This window comes from Dreissena polymorpha, chromosome 1, assembly GCF_020536995.1.
Source record: "Dreissena polymorpha isolate Duluth1 chromosome 1, UMN_Dpol_1.0, whole genome shotgun sequence".
NCBI lineage: Eukaryota > Metazoa > Mollusca > Bivalvia > Myida > Dreissenidae > Dreissena > Dreissena polymorpha.
The window spans coordinates 126,065,765-126,087,434 of record NC_068355.1 but is presented as its reverse complement, the minus strand read 5'-3'; the positions used below and the strand labels follow the sequence as shown (position 1 = coordinate 126,087,434).

Sequence of the window (21,670 nt, the reverse complement as noted above, 5' to 3'; positions counted from 1 at the left end):
TGTCTTATGATAATTTAGTTTGAAGATGGTTTTGGTACACTGACCAAACATGGCAATCAGGGGACATGGCAAGTTTTCTCGTATGGCGATATTTAAATCTTGCAAACTGTGTAGAAATCATAGTTGTAGCATAATCAGCGTGTAGCTGTATCTGAAAATTTGTTTTATGTCCCGATAAAGGTCGCGGCTTTATATTGGATTTAGTGGCTGCTTAGACATCAGGAAGTTCTGGGTTCAATCACCACACAAGGAGCATGTTCGAGATCTTCACTTGAGACTCCAAGTACTATTTTCTCATACATGAAATGAATGAAGCATTTCAGTGGGAAAGTGAACATTTTACAAATGATATTGAATAGTCATGTTGTATAAGCTGGCTTCAGGTTCTTTACCAAATATACTCATCTTTCTTTTGTATTGAACTACTAGATAACATTTTGCGCCGCTGGAATTGGAGTTTGAAAGAATATATATATATATATATATATATATATATATATATGGTGAGAGACACTTAAATGAGATACAATGTAGAAAGACGAAGATATTTTACAATATTTTTCTCGCACATGTTTTTTTTTTGCAATAACTCACTCAGCATATTTGTAGCACGTGTGATCTGTTATAAGGTATAATTATGCATGTATAAAAAAGTAAATACATAATTTATAAGTTAATGCTTATTTGAAGTAAAATAATATAAACTAGATGAAATTATGTTCTTTCAAATGTAAACGTGTGGGTATTCTAATTACTTCTTGTTAATAAACTAGTGAGAACTTATTTGAATGGTAACGACAATTTACAACATATTAGTCGTGGTATTTCAACACCCCTTTTAAACAATTGTGCGAGTCTAACAGTTGATTTAGACACATTTTAATTGACTATTTGTGTAATACATGGACATGTAGACGGGTTTTAATTTAATTCTTACCATTGCCATGTACGGTAAAACATTGTTTCACCAAAAATAAACATTTTATTGTATGTGTTTGCATACTTTTGAGTTGAAATACAGAATCTCAGCATACTGAGTGTCATTTTGTAAAGTGTGTCGAGTAGTTTTATTGATCTCGAGTTAAGACATATACCATTACATACAATAGAATCAATCAATAATAAGTATCGCTGAGGAAATGTTAATGCCCGTGGCATTGGCTTATCTTTAACGACCTCTCGTTAGCTGTACTCATCCCCAATGTAGAATTTAAAATGAAATAAGGATACATGTATGATTCATGGGTGTTCATAGTTTGAGTGTTTTTTTTCGTGGCAGTATCGATTTTAAAAAGTCGTATTGATCGCGGTGTAAGACATATTTCAATTAATTAAATATACCAAATCAATAAGTAATTTAATATTTATTACGAGTTATTCTTAAAGTTAGAACATTCTTGAGATGCAACTATGATCCATCGTCTATTTTAAAAATCAGCTGCAGAATTCCCGAGGCAGTCATTAAAACAATACATTAATAACTATTAATTAAGCCGCCATGATAATTAATGCTTGAAACAAAACCGTTTACCCAAAATAAAACATTAGATGCAGGCATTAGATGTAGACATTAGATGCAGACATTAGATGCAGACATTAGTTGCAGACATTAGATGCAGACATTAGATGCAGACATGTTCTTTTGAAAGGCATGATAATTCGGTTATTGTCCATATTTAATTAATTATGTAATGTCGAATAGTCGACAGTCTTTCGTGTCAGATAGTTAAAATGTTAAATGTTATAATGACCATTTTTAATACTTACACAATTTATGAATGCTTGTGAAACCTAGCATTTACCATAAGTTTCATTTACTCTTCATAGGTACACCCTATATGTATGAACTTTATTTATTACATGTATCAAATCGATACATATTTATTATGGAGTTTGTGGCGTAGCTTCTTACGGGAACTATAGGTAAGTTCTTTTACGTTTTACGGAGATAAACAAAATCATATATATGTGTAAAAATGCATTACAAAATAAAATGGGTGGGGTAGTTTGAATGATTTTTTTCGTAGCAGTGTTGATTTCATATTTATCGTAATTTAAGACATATTTCAATTAATTAAATATACACTGAAAATAAGAAGTTTAATATTTTTTACGATGTATTCGGACTGTTTGAACATTATTGAAATGCAACTCAATAAACGGTATACAGCATAATCGGTTTGAAAACAGTCACAAGCAGGTATAAAATCTTCAATCGGTGTTTTCTGTTGATTTTCACCGCATGCACAAAAAATCGTCCAACAAAGCGTGAATTTTTAAATTTCTTCGAGCGTTAATAAAACAAGTTGAACCCAAGAGGACGAATAAATCAACATCAGTTAAACATCCTTCAACTGTTCTCGGCATCACATAGTTGAAATCGTCTCTGCTAACAAAACCGTCACCTGCAAATAATGTATCACTTTCATACGAATTAAATGGCGAGGCAGATGTGTCGGTCATTGTATGTCCTAACTCAACAGTTAAGAAATATCTTAGTATTGTTGTTTGTTTTGGATATCTTACATATCAAAATGACAAACGCGCACCGAAATAATTACTTCAATACTGTAAAAAACGCTGTGGTAACTTGTTCTGCTTTTCTCAGTATGTCCAAACTGCCTTTTACGGACAGCGGTCGGGAATTGTATATGGTTGACCAGTTGCAAAAAATGTTCTTGTTAAGATTATCTAAGCTTGCCTAGCGCATGCAACTAACTTTACCCCAATTATGTGACTGATATAAAATTATAAACGTCGTTAAACACACACAAACCAATATCATTTATTAAACAGTCAAACACTACTGTAGTATTGAAGAGATAAACACGTTGTTGAGAATGATTGATCAACGGTGGTTTACTATTGTTGCTTTTAACAATTGGTTAAACTTTACATCTTGACATTTCGTCATAATTGTCTGTGCTCATTTCCCAATGACAAACCGCAAGCCACAACTTTGCGTACTCTGTCAGCATGTAAATCTTTAACAATATAATTAATTATCATATTTTATGATTGTATTACAAAGATCCGTGTTGATTTAAAGGATATATGTACGATTGTGAAATTCATATAAAAGTGTTTCCGTGTAAAAACGCTACGGTTTCGACGGTTTTTAGACGATCGTTATGCCGAGCAAACTCGATTTGCATATAAACACGCATTATACTAAAATTTCCTTCGTCCGCTATGGAGATTACCAATAATTATGTCTGTCAGTCTATTATTTTTCTTATTCTACAATTCTAAATGTAATGAACATCCAAAAGCTGGCATTTTTATTATTGTTTGATTATTTATCAACGGATATGAACAAATTATTCATACGTCTATATCTCCTACAAACTTTACCCGTATTGATCCACTGGTGCCCAAAGTGGCAGGCAGATTGAGTTCGCAAAGGGCTTACTTAACATTGCTGGAGTTGTGTCCTACATGTATACTGGTGGAGACCGTCGTGTTTTGTTAAAATATGACTTACAAGAAAAGCCGCTTTCGTTGTGAAATTAAGGCAGTTGTTAAAATTTTGAATTCAATGACGTCCAAGTCAGTTCGTGCTCTAGCTTTATTGAGAGTATTGACCAATCAAGGAATTTTTCACAATTGTGTACTAAAACCTGCCCATATTTCCCGGAAGCAAAAACGATGTTGAAGATGCTTAATCAACAAGAGCGTGTCCGAAGACTTACTCCGTTGGCGGACAACTCTAATACCGACCTATCTATGGAATATATTTAATATAGAGCTGAATTATAGATTCAGGGAGTTGTATAGATGCAGTAATCTACTAGTAGTCCAGCTCCACATTGCCAAGTAATTATGTTTGTTTCGTATCATTTCGAGAAATATTTTTCCCCGTCTTCTATAACTACATACATATCGAGGTTGTCTTTGTATCATAGGATTGACGGTTGGTACTGCGTTTTGTACGTATTTGATGTAAGCAAAATACTCAAAGGTTGTCGTAGGCAAAATACCTGTCGCGGATAAAAGAGCGCCTAGAACGATGTCTATTTTTCAATTCTTCCAACGGTTGCACATGATAAATTTGAATCTGTATTGTTCAAGACTATCTTTACGTTGGCAGTTTTGGTTACTTCAGAATCAGCTTATAGGTTTTTACACCAAATGGCAATAGGCCACTTTTGTTTGAAGACGTAAGCCCGCCGCAAGTCGTCAGCAGGTTTTGATATGTTTATGGGCGTCAAGCACTTATTTAGGAATCTTGTTCACTGAAGACTCCCTTGTGAAATTTATAAGCCAATTTGGCAACCTCAAGCTGTAATTTGGCATTCGGTCCGTAACATCGAGTCAGCTAATTGTGCACAGTTACTATAAACCGTTCACGCGTTATCGAATTTAAGCAGTACTTAAAACGTGCTTAGTAAAGTCTGGTTCTGAATGCAATGTTTTTAAATCACGCATATTTAGAATAGGCAGAGCAACATATTTAGCATGTATGTGGGTGTCAGACGATCAAACTAAATGTGCGGATGGGAAGGTAGGACTCGAATGCGTCGATGTCATATATTGGGTTACCCTTTTATAAATGTCATTTCAGAATTTAGTATGGATCATGGGAGATTCTTTCCTTTAATTGGTCGGTCAGCTGGCTTAGCAGCAAGGGATGTCAGACCTTAACCCCCCGGGTGGAACGTGCATGGTTTGGATGGGCGTTTGCGCTATGGCGTGGGCAGGCGACGTACACCAGATTCGGCTCCCCGCTCTATTCCAGATGACACCTAAGGTATTAGAAGTCCAACAGGGGGAGGGGTAATGATTTAAACGAATTCAAGACTAAATTGGATATTTTGATATTGCATTTCCAGCAACCATCATAGTCTTGACAGACATTTTGCAAAGATTCAATTTTTGGGCTCTGGAAACGAAAAACAAAGAAATATATACAAATAGAATGTGTTAATCACTTTTGCCACACAAATAATGAGCGATACAAGAGGGGATGTTTTAAAAAATCGACCTTTACTTGAGATTCCCGTTTTTTTCAGGAATGATGGCGTTCATTTATCTGATGTCGGACATACAAGAACTCAGATTCAGCCCGCAAGTCTTTATTAAAATTAGTTAAAAACATGTCATAAAATATGGGTGAAAATAAATTAATGTATTTTGTCGCGGAAATTCTTTGTCTTTTAGGTGGTCGGGAAGCATTAAACTTATAAATATATAACTATAAAATGAAATACATACGTCCGGGGGAGGTCAATAAAACATTTTGTCGTATTCCATCCTGTAGTGATAGTCGGTTTGAGGGTGGCAGTTATGCTTTAAAAATTAAACCAGATACCGAAACATGTATCACCCGAACTATCAGTAAAGAACTTGATTTCGTCATTTGATAGCCAATATCGATCGTGAACAACGGAAACCCGTTGAAATGTCCAAAGAAATCAAACCAAATAATTAGGTCACGTTTCATGTATTCTTTCAATGATACGAGATTCAAACCTTTATCTCAACCGAAGACAATTATTCGCTTCTTCACATGAAGTTAATGATTTTTTATAAAAATTAATTTTCCTTTTTTATTCATCGTGATTATTAATTTACGATGATAGAGGTTTTGTGTAAAGTGCCTCGCAAATCAAGGAAAATGTGGTACGCATGACACAATTTTCGCTTGTGCTTGAAAACTTCGAAATCAATGTTTCATGACGATTCTCTTTAAAAGGATATTGGTCTGAGCACAAAGCTGTGTAAGACAAAACACATGTAGACGTGGGTTTAATTTTTGCTCTCTAAATTGTCATGTTAAAGAACAGTTCGTATTCACCCGATTGCATTTTATAGTAATACGCCTTAGATAAACATAAGCGACAATATAAGATGAAAAAGTCATTACTTAACAAAAACCGCAATTTTAAGATCATGTAGAATTTGTATTTATCGATATATCTTAAGTATATCTTAAGTATTTGAAGTACTGAGTATTATTTCCCGTTTACACTGGGGGCTTACGAAGTCAAAGCGTAGTCCGTTTCGCTACGAAGTCGGGTATATGTTTTACTACGAAAACATTTTGTACATACACTTCTTAATCAGGCGAGTTTCATCTTTTCTGGTATTTATAGATTAGAGAACGGAACATCCAGTATTGGTAGGTACTTATTTTCAATAACAAACAAATGACAAATGTGCGTAGTTGCAACCTTTACATTTATTTTGAGTTAACATCGAAATATTTTGATTTGAAGCAATGCATAAGGTGTTCATTATGTAAAAATTGCTAATTACGGTAACTTAAATTAAATAAAACTACATGTTACTTTGATTCAGTGTACATTACACATTTTAAAGTACAACAGGTTACGAATATGTATTTTAATTCTTCAAATGCTTTGTTTCGAAGGAAATTACAAATCGCTTTATGTATAGGTTTCGCACAGAGTATGTATTGGTTGTGCTACGAAGTACAAATATAATGTATAGGTTACTTAAGGAAGTCTCTGTATCCTTTTCAGGACATATCACACGCAGTTTGCAGTTACTGCAGACTGCCATTTCTTCATACATATACCGTCACTACGCCGGCACTCAACGGGGCTATACCGGCATCAGACCCCACAGAGCAGCGGCAACGCCCCGGTTATACCGGGGACAACCGGGGATCCACCTGGAAAGCACTAGGAACAACCGGGACTGCATCGGGAACAACCGGGACGGCACCGTCAGAGCGCCGGTTTACATTTGTAACGTAGCTATACCGGGAATCTGTCGGCATTCACCACGCTCCCCGTAGCTCTGCCGGGGTCTGTCCCGGTTTTCCCCGGTGCAGTCCCGGTTGTTCCTAGTGCCACGCCGGTCGTGTTCGGTCCTTCCCGATGACTCCCGGTTCATCCCGGAGGTATTAAACATGTTAATATTTTCCCGGTGGAGCCCCGTTGTCCCCGGTCGTCCACGGTACATCGCGGTGGAGCATCGGTTCATCCCGGTTGGGCCCCGGTTCATCCCGGTAGATGCCTGATTACGCACCGGGGCTCCGCCGGCATCATAGTGAGACTGGGCCTTAACCGCATTATAACACGAGGTAAATTAACCGGCCGTCATGTACGCCGTAAACAATAACATGTGACAGAAACCCACTGCCACACCTTAACAACAATACATTGATTATGAAATTGCGGATTTGTGCAACTGGGGTTCTACTTTCCATACCTTACGGCAGTTACAGGTGTTGATTTTACAGGTAAAACCATGTATACGAACATGAAATTCATTTCAAAATTAGTTGGCGATAACCGATTGTCAAGAAAATCGCTTTGATATATACAATGTAAAAATCAAAATCCGTATGAGATAAAGAAGGATCGAAGTTGGGACATGGGATTTAATTTGACATAAGCAGAGTTTCGAGATAAGCGAGTTGGACATAACGAGCATCGAATGTTATTTGATAAAGAATACCGTATGCTAAAAACCTTTCGCCGGTCTCAATCCAAAAGAACGTATAAGGGATTAATACAAGGTGAAGATGCATATTTTTTATTGAGACCGACGACATTAGGTTCTCGACTCTCAAATGTCGTCTTATATATGGATTTTCGATTTTGATCGTTTCATTTGGCCTAGTCGTGAATTTAATTATATCATAATAATGTGCATTACCATGTCGACTGTGCGCTTCGGATCATGTTGTGTCGTTTTACTACCTCTTCCTCAAAGGAAACATCCAGCCACTTCATGACTCTGTATTAAAAAAACATTTTCTTGATTTCGCCATTGAGAGATAACCAATACGTCTTCTGTGCGAAACGCATACACGCTAAAGCGTTTTCGTAGCGAGGCATATACGTATACTGTCAGAGACATGATCATACATAATAATACTATTTAGCCTTTATTTCTGATAACTGGGTCAGCCTACACATTTCTAAACACACCAGTGGCTAAACGATACATACATCAATATGGAAATTGTAAAATTGGGGCTGGATATTAAAAAAATGGGCGATCATTTTAGTTTAAAATGTAACTTCTTGTTTCAAATCACGTTCAGAATATGATTTAAATATTGAATTTGCACATAAGTCAAATTTTGTTAATGCCAATTTATGCCCGCTTGGTTACATGCCCTACCGCTAACTATATAGTTCTTACTAAACATCCTTTTGAGGTAATGACAAACACTAGTTGTTAATTAAGGCAACGTTTGAATGTCAATAACCAAAATATAATACAGTGACACAAAAGACAAAAGGTAGAAACTGGGACATTAATTGTTCAGATTTTCTCTATTTACCCCCATTTAAACTGTGGTATAACATTTCTGTGCGCGCTCTTTACGTGGTTAACATAAAAATGAATTCGTGTGGGCTAATTGTATTCGTTATGAGCATTTATATATCCATTTAATAATGTGCAGTCAGTCGACATTTACGGCATAATGTTTGCGTAACGCCATATGACCAAAACAATGATGCGTGATCGATGTATTGATATTCCAACTGTCAACATTTCCTCCATGTGTCAGATTTCTCAAATAAAGCCTTAATATGTTAAAAAAAGGTTATGGGCACATTTTTGGAAAAAAAAGCATACAAAACAAGTGCTTAGTTGTTGCGCTTGTGAGCATTGTTATTAATGTCTTGTTAAAAGCACCATACCATATCAAAGACCATTTGCTTCTGTGTATGAATTGCTGTGACACATCTTAATTTTAAAAGTATTGTACTTGGAAACTTTATGTCACAAAGTTTAATATAACGCTATCTGATTGTTTCAGCTGCATGCTGGTCAGGACGACCTTGGAGTGAACAAGACAGATCCTGGTAGTACAAGCACCGGTAAATCCGGGGCAAGGCTGGCGTGCTGCGTCATCGCTCGTTCCGCCTCTATCCCAGACAACAAGTTTATGCCTTAAATAAAGGCAAACTTTCTATCGCATATCAAAGAAATAACTTCAAATATGCTTAATTGTTACCTACCCATTACTTTAAAGGTTATTGTTTACAGTATGGCAAATGGACGATTTTCGAAACAATTTCTCAAAAATTCAGAAAGAATGTATGCATCAATTTTTTTAACAAGCAATAAAACACTACATGTATATTCTCATGTACACATGTTATCATTATATGTTCCGTGATAGATAGTCATCAATCTCAAATGGAAAATCATCAATCTCAAATGGAAAAAATAGTACAACGCTATTCATCTATAATTAAGCAAAAAGGTGTATTATTTCAGGGCGTTTAAACTACGAATGAAAATTAAAAGGCTGTATGGTGTAGTTACTGTACTTATATTAGTCCAGGATTCAAAACTCAACACAGGCTCATCGTTTCATTATTATTACTGTTTGTCTTGGTTTAAACAACTATTGAAAATATTCTGAATTTTGCTTGCTCGGTTGTAGGTTCATCTTATTACATTTGCATAAATACGAAAATGTGTGTACAAGTCGCTCGAAACCTCCTCTTAAAGAGAAGATAATTTAAAATTGTGTTTCGTCTTAGTATGTGCGTTTTCATGATATGTGCATAAAGCAGGCCTTTATGTTTTACACAAATTTGCGGTGAGAAATTTATTTTATCGATGCTTTAATTAACTGAACACTACAATGATAATATAATTATAAAAAAAGCAAAATCCTGTGCGTTTTTTAATATTATGAATTATTTAGCAAAGAATATCTGTTATTTTGATTTTAATTTTGATAATAACATCGGGATGTTTTTGTTGCTAAAGTTGTTTAATTTCCCTAGATTCGAATAAATATATAATTCGCTCTGTATTTCAACATAACAACTATTATTTGTCAATTATTATGGACATGTTACAATCAAACGCCTTCTACATTTCGAATAGGATACATTATCAAAATAATTGAGCATGCTTTGTGAGGTGGATGAGAATGACTTTATGAAGCGATGCGTATAACTTGCAAGACGTTTTGAAAGTTGGCTCTTTGTGAATACTGGAAATGAGCTTTACATTGTTATTTTATAATAACGTTCCCGTTCTTATAGCTCTTTCTCATAAGCAGTAATGCAGCTGTTATTTACACGGCAGAGGGTGCGTTATGAATTAGGGTAACTCGCCTTTGAGTCGATTTTGCTCTTGAGACGGACTTTTTATCAGTGTATTTTTCAAAGATCAGTGTTGTTTAGCATGATTTGTGAAGTTAAAACAAACGCTTTACCATTCATACTCAAAATTTTTAAAATTTCGAAATAAACTATAAAATATTATATCACGTTGACTTTGGATTCCTTACCGTAATAGTAACTTCTGATGAGGGAAAATTCAGAATTTCCAATTATCGATTATCTTTATACCATCGGAATTTTGGTCAGATACGTTTCACAGCATTCACAAATTACTTTTTACTGAATACATAACGTTATTATATAATAACGAAGGTTATTTTAGTGGTTCGCTCTATTGTATGGGTTTTACAGTAAAAACTGAATTACAACTCAATTGGCCCTTGAAGCGAACGCAATTCGCCCTCATGGCGAACATAAGTTTATGTACTGGCAGAAGCATACGGATAAGAATTAACCACTTATTCATTCCAATTAACATGACTTGAAAAAGAATACCACAGCTTACGAACATTACGAATCACATAATGTTTTATCTGTGTATGTCTTTACTTTTCTTTGTCACCCCCAGTGCTACAAATGGTTCCGTTGTTGTAAAGGTCGGATAGACACTAAAAGTTACCGTCATGATGTCATTTTTCCTCTTTTTATAACTTATTCTCGTCAACATGTTGACAAAATAATAAACTTATAAAATCAACACAAGACTGTTACTGTGCAATTTGCATTTTTATAAATATAGGAAATGGATAACCAAATAAATGCTAAATACCAATCTGCGTCCGTGTAAAGTGCGATTGTGTCCGACTCATGGGCGAATTCAGTTGGTATTGTTAATCAACTATTTTTAAATGAACATAAGCTGGGAATCAAATGATTATTTGTAAAATAGATTCATATGATACGATTGTTAAAGCCTGCGCAAGCTGAGTCCCCCCTTTTATCACAAAGCTTTTTATTATATACTTATACTGTTAACCCGTCCGACTCAAGGGCGAGTTACCCCATGCTACGTTTAAGTTCGAGATTTAAGTTAGAAAAGGATCGAACTGTATTCACCACATCATAAATTAAAACCGAATTTACAGGATAAGCCACAGTATAATACCTTTTGTTCTAGAATGCGCTCCAAATCATAATGGAAGGTTGCGATTAAATTGCACGAAATGCTGAAGAGTTGTAAATTTGGTGTCGAATACGTATCGTATGATATTGATTAAGATTTTTCAACATTCTACCCAATAATAGTATAATCTAAGTGGTATTTTTTCATAAACGTCCCTTCTCCCTGGACGTGAGGTCGTCTGATGAAAATTTGATACATAAAGTGCATCTTAACTGTGAACAGTTTATGTCGAAAAAAGATTATGATAATAATAAGATGATAACTAAATGCATGTCAGTTCAATGTCTTCACAATAAATAGAGATTTTACTAGTAATGATGATCATTTTTATCACGAGATATTTGTTTTAAGTATTGCGTATCGTTTTAAGCATTGTTGTATATCAAGAATTTAATATTTTTTCTCTTTTCTGATTGTCACGCCTATTTCTGTCACAAGTGTTCAATAAAAACTATAGATTTTTTTTAAATAATTATTTTTCCAAAACCATATATATACAAAAAATTGCCAGTTATAACAAAAAAATAAAAGTGCTTGTAATTTAAATACAGAAACAGCAAGTTAACCAGCATAACATATAGAAAAATGGTAATAGTGAATAATTCTTTATCTTTTAGGAAAGAGCTTAATTATAAGAAAAAAATACAAGAACGAGAATCATTTCAAAATAATTTTTAAACAAATATTGATTAAAATATACAAAGTGCAACATAATACATAATGTAAAAATGAGAGATAATAATGATATGTTTGCATAAACGATTTGATTATTTAAAATGAAAAAGTATTTTTTTCTTATTTCTCTCATGGGACTTTTTTAATCAACCAACGAGCAAACCAACATATGAATTGTGTATAATGGCGTTATTTAAGCAATAATATTATCTATCATAGTTTGTTATTGAATTACCCATAGTCAGTAAAAATCTGATAACAAGAATCTATAGACCTAACCTAGTGTTTTTCACAGGAGGGCAAAGGGGCATGGCGCATTACTTTCAAAAAGGGAATTTTAGCGCGCAGTTTAGGCAAAAAAAGGGCAAAAACGTTCCGTGAATACCTGAATGAGAGAGAAACATGTAATCGCATCAGAGGCAGTTGTGGAAAAGCATAAAATATAAACAAGCACATTTAATGGTATATAGTAATTGATGTATTTAACCTACTATGATTTATATTAATATATTAACCTTGCAATGTACATTTTAGTTCCAAGCTGTTTCAATACACTGTACAGCACGACAAACATAACTAGAAATGGCGCGGCAGAGGCCGACGCGTATCCCCACGCCGCATGTTTGACCAAGGGGCGCCCCAGGGTTGGTAATGGGACCATGCATAGTTGAGATTGACCGTATTGTCATAAGAGAAGTTCAGTATCAATTAGAAGTGAATCGGTGTAGAAATGAAGAAATTATAGTAAAAGGCAATTTTGGGTGGGCGTGGCCTATGTGGGCGGGGCGCCCTAGGGTTGGTATTGGGGCCATCCATAGTTGATATTGACTGTATTGTAATGAGAGAGGTTCAGTATCAAATTGAAGTGAATCGGTGTAGAAATGAAGAAATTATAGTAAAAGGCAATTTTGGGTGGGCGTGGCCTATGTGGGCGGGGCGTCCCAGGGTTGGTAATGGGGCCATGCATAGTTGAGATTGACCGTATTGTCATAAGAGAGGTTCAGTATCAATTTGAAGACAATCGGTGTAGAAATGAAGAAATTATAGTAAAATTACCTTAAAAAATGAGTAAAAATCTCTAACCCGGCCCCACCCTAACCCCCATAACTTTTGACCCAGCGGTCAGATCAAAATTCCAAATAGTGCAGGGTCGCTCATATGCTCATAGCTACCATGTGTGTAAGTTTCAAGGTTCTAGTGCTAATAGTGTAGGAGGAGATAGTGGCCAGGACGGACGAACAGACGGACGGACGGCGGAGATAACCACAATATCCCCACGCTTTTAAAAAAGCGTGGGGAAAAAGGCACATTCGGGTGGGTGTGGACTATTACGGGCGGGGCGCCCCATGGTTGGTAATGGGGCCATACATAGTTGAGATTGACCGTATTGTCATAAGAGATGTTCAGTATCAATTTGAAGTAAATCGGTGTAAAAATGAAGAAATTATAGTAAAGGCAATTTTGGGTGGGCGTGGCCTATGTGGGCGGGGCGCCCATGGTTGTTAATGGGGCCATGCATAGTTGAGATTGACTGTATTGTCATAAAAGAGGTTCAGTATCAATTTGAAGTGAATCGGTGTAGAAATGGAGACATTATAGTAAAAGGCAATTTTGGGTGGGCGTGGCCTATGTGGGCGGGGCGCCCCAGGGTTGGTAATGGGGCCATGCACAGTTGAGATTAACTGTATTGTCATTAGAGAGGTTCAGTATCAATTTGAAGTGAATCGGTGTTGATATGAAGAAATTATAGTAAAAGGCACTTTTAGGTGGGCGTGGCCTATGTGGGCATGGCTTATATGGGCGGGGCGCCCCAGGGTTGCTAATGGGGCCATGCATAGCTGAGATTGACCATATTGTCATAAGAGAGGTTCAGTATCAATTTGAAGTGAATCGGTGTAGAAACGAACAAATTATAGTAAAAGGCAAATTTGGGTGGGCGTGGCCTATGTTGGCGTGGCCTATGTGGGCGGGGTGCCCTAGGGTTGGTAATGGGACCATGCATAGCTGAGATTGACCGTATTGTCATAAGTGAGGTTCAGTATCAATTTGAAGTGAATCGGTGTAGAAATGAAGAAATTATAGTATAGAGACAATTTTGGGTGGGAGTGGCCTATGAGGCCGGGGAGTCCCAGGGTTGGTAATGGGGCCATGCATATTTGAAATTGACCGTATTGTCATAAGAGAGGCTCAGTATCAATTTGAAGTAAATCGGTGCAGAAATGAAGAAGTTAATTTAAAATAACATAAAAAAATGAGTGAAAATCTCTGACCCGGCCCACCCCAACCCCCATAACTTTTGACCCAGGGGTCAGATCAAAATTCCGTCACTGTCACCGTCGCACATATGCTCATAGCTACCATGTATGTTAGTTTCAAGGTTCTAGTGCTTATAGTGTAGGAGAAGCAGGTGGCCAGGACGGACGGACGGACAGACGCACATCACCACAATATCCCCACTTTTTCTCCGAAAAACGTGGGGATAATAAACATAGCTTATATGCTATATTAAATCAAATTACCTTAGAAAAGAAATAAAACGCATCGCAAAAAGTATGCGTTGTCGGCAGGATTCGAACCTGCGCGGGAAAATCCCAAAAGATTTCAAGTCTATCGCCTTAACCACTCGGCCACGGCAACTTTACATCGCTCTCCAATCTTCGAAGAATTCGCGAGAAATCATTATGGGTGTGCCACATTAAAATTTGCAATTTTACAAGAATACATGTAACAATTCAGTTTTTACTGCAAATAATGCATTACTAAAAAGGGGCAGGTGGAAAACAACTTATATATGCTCAAGAACTGTAAGGGTAATTTTAAACTAAACAAAATGATATGGAACATTAAAGTAATTTCTAATGAAGAAATTATAGTTAAAGGCAATTTTGGGTGGGCGTGGCCTATGTGGGATGGGCGCCCCAGGGTTGGTAATGGGGCCATGCATAGTTGAGATTAACTGTATTGTCATAAGAGAGGTTCAGTATCAATTTGAAGTGAAGCGGTGTAGAAATTAAGAAATTATAGTAAAAGGCAATTTTAGGTGGGCGTGGCCCATGTGGACATGGCCTATGTGGGCGGGGCGCCCCAGGGTTGGTAATGGGGCCATGCATAGCTGAGATTAACCGTATTGTCATAAGAGAGGTTCAGTATCAATTTGAAGTGAATCGGTGTAGAAATGAATAAATTATAGTAATAGGCAATTTTGGGTGGGCGTGGCCTGTGTGGGCGTGACCTTTGTGGGCGGGGTGCCCTAGGGTTGGTAATGGGGCCATGCATAGCTGAGATTGACCGTATTGTCATAAGAGAGGTTCAGTATCAATTTGAAGTGAATCGGTGTAGAAATGAAGAAATTATAGTAAAAGGCAATTTTGGGTGGGCGTGGCCGATGAGACCGGGGCGCCCCAGGGTTGGTAATGGGGCCATGCATAGTTGAGATTGACCGTATTGTCAAAAGAGAGGCTCAGTTTCAATTTGTAGTAAATCGGTGCGGAAATGAAGAAGTTAATGTAAAATAGCATAAAAAAATGACTGAAAATCTCTGACCCGGCCCCGCCCAAACCCCATAACTTTTGACCCAGGGGTCCGATCAAAATTCCGTCACTGTCAACGTCGCACATATGCTCATAGCTACCATGTATATAAGTTTCAAGGTTCTAGTGCAAATAGTGTAGGATGAGCAGGTGGCCAGGACGGACGAACAGACGGACGGACGGACAGACGCACATCACCACAATATCCCCACTTTTTCTCCGAAAAACGTGGGGATAATAAAGCAATATATGCATATGATTATACACAGTTCCACTAACATATAAATGAAACCATGTTTGTCTTATCCCATTTCTAACGATAATCTTGGCAGACGTTTAATATTGCGAGTAAACTGATCGCAAACAATATGCAAGCACTCGTTTCCGTGAAATATCGTGATACACCCACTGAGTAGATTACAAATAAGTATGTTGTTGCTATCAAAAACATGTTTATGCATCGTTGATTATCACAGACATTTCATTAATTTCTTCTGAATGTATAATCTCCATCGTTAATTCAATCGTTTACGACGTTATTTGCCATGTTTGCCGAGTCCCCATTTAAATCTGTATGTCCGCCATGTTGTCAAAATGTCAAATGATGTAAGCGACAGGTGCGCATAGCAACGTAAAATCGTCTAATACGTCCGCCTAATACGCGATTCTCATTTTGTTTAATTAGTATACGTCTCAGTAATTAATTCAATAATTAATTATCTTTAAGACGATATCGATAAATAATTAATTTGTTTGTGTTTTTAAATGTAATTATGGGTAAAAATATATGTTTTGATATAACTGAATTATGTATGAAATGCCACGAGGATAACATCGAGCTTTTCATCAAAAGTCTCCGAAGTAACAGTCCACGATTTTATCATGGAGGAATACACATTACCGACCGATTAATGGTATAACATATCGATTGATACTGACATGGGGTTATTCACGCATGACTAATTCACAAGAGTGTAAAGGTTGAAGACCTCACACGGAATCCGCAAAGACACATACACACACACGCGCGCGCATACACATGCTTATAAAACCTCTCCACCAGGATAATGTGTTTTAAACCTACCACCTGGAGAAAAATTTCCAGGCATTGTAAAAATCTGAATGCGATAAATAACTGACAGGCTTCGCACCAAAATACACGAATCATACATAACTAATATGATAGGAAATATCTTATACATGTATGGGGTGTTCTGTTGTGTTCTATTATTATACCAATGCAAATATTACATGCAACCCGGGGAATACTGTGTACCAACTTCGGAACTAAATTGAGATAAAGCCTAAATGACCAAATATCAGCTGAGTGACCAGTGGTCCTAGTCAAAGGTTACAAAACAAGACACAAATAAACAAAGCAAAGCCACACATATCGTTACACCGAAACAGTACGAACACTTTTCAAAATCTCTACACGACGGATATTTCGATGGAAACCGATTTACCAGTACATCATTTTACCAATAACGCCATTGATTTAGATACATGGTTAAGTTCATAATACATTTTTATATGATTCCATATAGCAAAACGTTTTTAAAATAACAGCACAGTTTAAGTTATTGATAATGTATGTGCAGAGGTATACAAATGCGCGACCCATTAATTCGTGCTATTTATCTCGAAGCTATGTAATACACTGTACCAAAACGGGGAGTATCCTTAAATGTTTTGGGAACATAATATTACATATTTTAAAGTGAGCTATTTAAAATATAAAAAATGGAGAGGCATCACGTAAGTTAATATCTTTGCAAATATGTATTCCATTGTGTGCGTTTAATGTATTGACAATCAAGAAAAAAAAAATATAAAAAACTATTCTGTTTCCAAAAGCGAAAATCGACAGTTAATTGTATTTTACCCATTATTCAACTATCTCATAAGCACTAACTCAAGTGCAGAAATAGTAATACGTATTCGTGAACTCGAAACATTGCTTTGACAAGTAAGAAAGAATAAAATTGTATGTATTTTATTAACGAAAATGTCAGTGCCAAATGTGAATACGAACTACGGTGAAAACATGTAAATAAACACATATCAGTGATATTACAATAACACATATGTGTTGTTATAAAAGCCGTTGTTCATATTGAATATTTGCGTTAACTTGAGTGATAATAAATAAATAAACAATAATGATGCACATTAATTGCCAAATATACGGTGTGTATCAGGTTAATGTTTTTTTAATGGACTTGTTAATATGAACCCTATGAATTAGAATTTCGCAATTGATACCGGTATTTATTATTTCGATGCAGCTGATAATTGTTTTAAATAGGTCATTGTAAAAATCGAAATTATTTTTAGAAAATAAAAAATAAAATAAAAAAACATAACTGATAGAATGTTAGTTTTAAAATCATATTTCATATTCAATTATAATGACTTACTTATAATACTAAAAGGAGACGCGTCGAGCATGCTATTAATTTAACAACATGTATTGAGACTGCTACTCATAAAGCGAGTCACCTATGTAGACTTTACCCAAATGTAATTTAATTATTTGAATTAATTTAACATACTGATATTTAAACACGAAATATATAATGGTGCATACAAATGCTCAAGTCAATAGAATGTCTCGATGGTTTGTTTATATTTTTCATTCTTCTTCAACGCTTCGGCAATATATTATTATAAACGTGTTTAATATGAACCGTTTATCGGCGAACGTGTAGCGATTATTATATCCTTTCATTTTCTGAATTAAAATATTGAAGTACTACTATTGGTAGAAAACACTCTTGTCGCACAATACTCGTTGGAAATCCTTTTTAATGGATTCATGAGTGAACAACGCAGAAGAAATGGCAAAATAAGCTTCATTCATTGATACAAACTATGGAATCAGTATTACGAAATTATCTTTCATTGCTACACGTAAGATAAGATGTTTTACTAACAAATGTACATTATTTGTGTTGACCGGAATTATGCGCTTCACAAACTGCTGTATTAAGTGTTCACACAACGCTCGTGTCTGGTTCCATCATGATTAATAAATATGTTGATTTTTTTTTACCCAAACGCAATTCAACGGAATTTCCACAAAGATGGGGTCAAACTTAATTCACACATGTGGAACGATTTGTGATTGTTAAACCGATCGAAAATTGGTGTGTTCGATTTTATCGGTTATTACGAAAACGGTATAATCAATTATGCAAATATGAGGAAATGAATTACAAAGAATATCTTTTCATTTCTTTTAAATATGTAACTTGTCCTTTGTGTACGACTCTGTATCATATATTCATAAAATACAAAACATTCCATGCCAGGGAATCAACTTGAACAAAGGACTAAGACAGAAATTAAAAATACACGTTAGTATATGCTTTTCAGTTTATTATATAGTTTTATTGGTGGAAGAAAACCTGTTAACATTGCACAATATAATTATTCCACACGGCATATTGGACGATTTCGTCCCCGTTTTCAAATTTAGCAATGAAAGTGATGATAAATTAACCAACATTTTCAAACAAGTCACTACAAGAGCTATGCATTCAACACCGCGATCTTGCAGCGGTTGTTGGTGGACTGTAGCCGCTTCATATTAGGTGGCGGGGATATATCAGTGAAAATTACATATCTTTAGGGTAGGTATATCCTATGGTCTTTAAAAATCAATTAGGTATTTATAAGATGTATTTCTTGTGTTAGGTTGTAGAAAGAATGTCTCAAAATTTTGGGAAAAAAACATTAAAACTAGCCACAGCTCCCTAGCAAGGAAATTTTGAATCTTCAAAAAGGAGGTTTTCACTTTTGTCGGAAGTCAATATTTCACGCTGCAGAAACAGAACAAAACTTTGAAGGTAAATTGTGAAAAATCTAAACGTATGGGAGACACTTTTCTAAGTAAATAAACAAAGCACATGGATGAAATTAATGAGTAATGTAGCCAAAACTAGGATTGCATTCTGTTTGAATGTTCTGTGCATGCCATGAAATGGGTCAAATTTCTCAATTTTTCATTAAAAATGAGGTGGGTGGGGGGAAAGATCAAGGGCCAAAGTTTCACAAGTGAAGAAGCCAGCCTTGTCTTTGGTTGTATTTTCAATGTATATTGCCTATGTTATGACACTGACACAAAAAGGCTTTCTTGTGTCACTTTCTGTTTTGATGCAATGGATTTGACTGTTTGCGGCCTTTCGGAGCTCGAATTTTGGTCAAAAATATATCCCCTGCCCCCTTATTAACTTTACAAGTTCACAAGCGGCCCTTCATTGACCTTCACTGTCAGCCAGAGAGAATCAAGCATTTTAGAATGCTCTCCTCCTTGCAAAAGCTCGGGAATGTGATCGTTGGCAAGAATGTAAGTATCTTCATTGTATGGACATGAAAAATGTAAATTAGGACTGCGAAGAAATATTAATTAATTTATTTTCGTAAGTGGAAAGTATAGGATAAAAACTTAATTCGGATAAACAGAAATACATTTGAGGTGATATGAATGTAACCTCTAAACCTGTAAATGGAGGGTAAATTTAACAATTGTTATGCCCACGGTATGGTGTCATATAGCAGTTGCATTGTCCGTCCCGAATTTCTTTTTTTTGACATTTTTCTTTAACACTTAAGATTGACCTGATATTTGGTGCGTGAGTCTACCTACATTTACATGACTTACAGATGAAAAGTGAGTTTTGTTCAGGTGCATTGATTTTTGGCGAAGTTATGGGCCTGGGACTTAGAAATTTCCTCTATAAGAACTTTTTTCATGAGTTTTTTTTACAAAACACTTTCAGATATGTAGCAAAAATATTTAGTTTGTGAATCTCCCTGCCTGACTTACTTTCGTTCCAGTCTATTGATTTTTGGAGAAGTTATGGGCCTTAGACTTGGAAATTCTCCGTTTTCTGGAGTTTTTTTACACAATGCATTCAGATCTTGACATGATTTGTGGTATGTGAGGTTACCTACATGACTTACAGAATGATGAAGTTTGAGTTTCATTCCAGGCCATTGGCTTTTGGCAAAATTATGGGCCTTGTACTTAACAATTTTCTCTAAAATAGCAGCCAGGATAGAAATTAATGGTTGCCCGCTCGCTTGGGGCTACTAATTAGTCCGCCGGGAACTTGAATTTCAAAAGCCAGTAGTGTGTCCGGGCATATATCTTTTTGAAAAAGCTGTTCTCATTGATGGTACATTGTGCAGTATTCATCAAGTTTTTACCCCTGTGGCATGGAATAGTTATTAGTTCTGCAACAATATACCGGTATATCGGTATATATAGCAATACGCAATCCGCATATTGATTGCGATACGATTTTCATTATACCGGTACGAAAATTCTACAAAAATTCATCCACATTTTGTCCAGAAAAGCCATCCGAAATAATGATATCAAGGTAAACAAATTGTTAAGTTAAAATAAATTGTTACCTTTAAATAGCATTCTAAAAAAAATATAATATGGAGTAGTGTTGTTACATGAGAGTCCACAAGATCTTCTTTTGCATGTCATACTGTTAAATTTAAGATGAAGCTTATAGAAGTACGAAAAAACATCAACTAGAAATGACGCAGCAGAGGCGGACGCGTATTCCCACGACACATGTTTGACCCAGGGGCGCCCCAGGGTTGGTAATGGGGCCATGCATAGTTGAGATTGACCGTATTGTCATAAGAGAAGTTCAGTTGAGATTGACCGTATTGTCATAAGAGAAGTTCAGTATCAATTAGAAGTGAATCAGTGTAGAAATGAAGGGGTTATAGTAAAAGGCAACTTTGGGTGGGTGTGGCCTATGTGGGCGAGGCGCCCCAGGGTTGGAAATGGGGCCATGCATTGTTGCGATTGACCGTATTTTCATAAGAGAAGTTCAGTATCAATTAGAAGTGAATCGGTGAAGAAATGAAGAAATTATAGTAAAAGGCATTTTCGGGTGGGTGTTAGGGCTGTAACGATACATTTGAATTGAATTACTCGAAAACAGCTGTGGACGAATCGTATTCTTTATTCGCCACCTCCCGAACCGAATATTTGATGAATGCAAACAACGTGGTTTTGAGTTTGAAAGTTTAATCATCTTATCTTACCTAACAAATGAAGGTTCATACAATAGCCCCCCAATATTAAAATGTTGTTCTCCTTATTCCGGCGTTTTTCATAATGTTTACCCCACCCTTTATGTCACACAGTGAGATTATCAACAAAAATGGCGGGCACCGGTTGAATATTTACGACATTGACTTGATTTTTTTTTCGATGGTTGTTTAATGTTTATTTA

The 21,670-nt window shown here is 36.0% G+C and overlaps 1 non-coding gene across 1 annotated transcript; it reads right to left on the bottom strand.

Moving 5' to 3' along the window:
• Positions 1-14,426: 14,426 nt before the first annotated feature.
• Trnas-uga (transfer RNA serine (anticodon UGA)) lies at positions 14,427-14,508 on the bottom strand. The gene has a single exon. It is a non-coding gene; the product is annotated as a tRNA-Ser (tRNA).
• Positions 14,509-21,670: the final 7,162 nt, after the last annotated feature.